Here is a 2,000-nt window from a genome sequence, read left to right on the forward strand (position 1 = left end):
TACAGTTCAACATGTAAACCCAGGGAGGGGGGCACAACTCAGTCCCCAACAGGTGCCCCCTCAGAAACCTGCACCCCCCTCCAGAAGCAAAGGGGTTAAAGTTAGACACTGAGGTGGGGGAGGGGTGGGGAGTGTGTATACATTGAGCAGATTAGCGAGAGTGTTCCTTGGAGCCTCAGCTATAATTAGAGATATTAGAGGCAGGGCTGAGGCTCTCTCGCCTCATAATTAGGGTGGTTCTGTGCTGAGGCTCCCAGGGAGGTGGGTTTGCTGCTGCTGCTGCTGCTCTGTGATAAGGGGAGGGGGCAGCGAAGTGGGCCGACAGCAGCCCAGTTCCCCACATTTAGCTCAGGACAGACCCGGGTCAAGGTGTGAGTGCATGTTCAGTCGCTTCAGTCAGGTCCGACTCTTTGCGACCTCATGGACTTGTAGCCCACCAGGTTCCTCTGTCCACAGGATTTTCCAGGCAAGGATATTGGAGTGGGTTGCCATGCCCTCCTCCAAGGGATCTTCCCGACCCAGGGATAGAACCCATGTCTGCTGAGTCTTTGCATTGCGGATGGATTCTTTACCACTGAGTCACTGGACAAGAATCAAGGTGAGACCATCCTGAAGGCCCTGCTGCACCCTGGTCGGAGCTCATCCCAAATCTCCCCGCCACCCAGGGGCCAGCTAGCCGCCAGCTCCTACCCATGAGGGCCCTCAGCCCCTCTCCCCAGGAGCAATTTCATTTGCTTCCTTCATTTGCATTGGTTTGAAACCCAAAGGTACCAAAGGACCCATCCAGGCACTCGTCTGGGTCCAACAGGAAGTATTCCCAAGGATGCTCCCGGAGGGGTGGGGCCCCGTCAATAAGGGAGCAGAGAGGGCCCACCTGCTCACTGAGGCCAAAGCAAGAGCAGCAATTCCTGACTTCAGTGTGACAGGCCAAATTCTCCCGTTCAAGAATTCCAGCTCCAGGACTTCCCTGGTGGTCCAGTGGTGAAGAATCTGCCTGCCAATGGAGGGGTCGCAGGTTCAATCCCTGGTTTGGGGAATAAGATCCCACATGCTACAGGGCAAGTAAGCCCGTGCACCACAACTGTCGAGCCTGTCCTCTAGAGCCCGGGAACCACAAGGTCAGAGCCCACACGCTGCAACTACTGAAGCCCAAGTGCCTGGAGCCTGCGCTCTGCAACAAGAGAAGCCGCTGCAATGAGAAGCCCACGCGAGTCAGCAAAGAATAGCCCCCGCTCACCGCAACTCGAGAAAATCCGCACACAGCAACGAACACCCGGGGAAGACAAAAATGAAAATAAATAAACAAATCAAAATAAAAGAAGGAAAAAGACAAACTCACAGGCTTCATGAGGACCCCACTTTGAGAACTGCTGACTTACATGAAGGCCCTGGCCCCTAGTCTCTGGCACAAACAGGGACTCAATAAACATGCATCCTCTTCCCTGGGCACAGGGCTGGGCGGAGCCCCTGGTTTGGGTTCTCCAGGGACACTGTCAGGCTTGTGCCATCCATCCTCTAACTAACTGAGCAGCACCCGGTGGCCTCCCCCCAGGTCCTAGACCCAATGGGAAGTGACAAGACCGGATGCCACAGGTTGGGAGGTGGTGATGAGAGAGGAAAGAACTGACCCAGAAAAACAAACTTCGATTTGCTAAAAATATCCACCGGTTAGGCAATCCCCCAGCACCCTCTCCTCTGTCTCTCCCAACTCAAATCCACAAAATGCCAAACGCAAGACGCCAAACCAGGACTGAGATCAGACAATTAGACCGTTTAAGATGAGCTTTCAAAGCTCAGACTCCCAGACGTTTCAGTCTCACAAAGAAAATGTGCATTCTGTGGACACAATGAGAGCAAATCAGTTTCCCTTTTTTGTTCCCTTCTCCGCCCCTGCACAGAGGCAAGTGGTGGAAGAAAATAAGCATAATTGGACAGAGACAAGGCAAAAATAAGTTTAGCAACAAAAGGACCATCTCTGGGGGAGGTGCAGTGCTGATGTG

The sequence above is a fragment of the Capricornis sumatraensis genome, chromosome 8, assembly GCF_032405125.1.
Source record: "Capricornis sumatraensis isolate serow.1 chromosome 8, serow.2, whole genome shotgun sequence".
Lineage (NCBI taxonomy): Eukaryota > Metazoa > Chordata > Mammalia > Artiodactyla > Bovidae > Capricornis > Capricornis sumatraensis.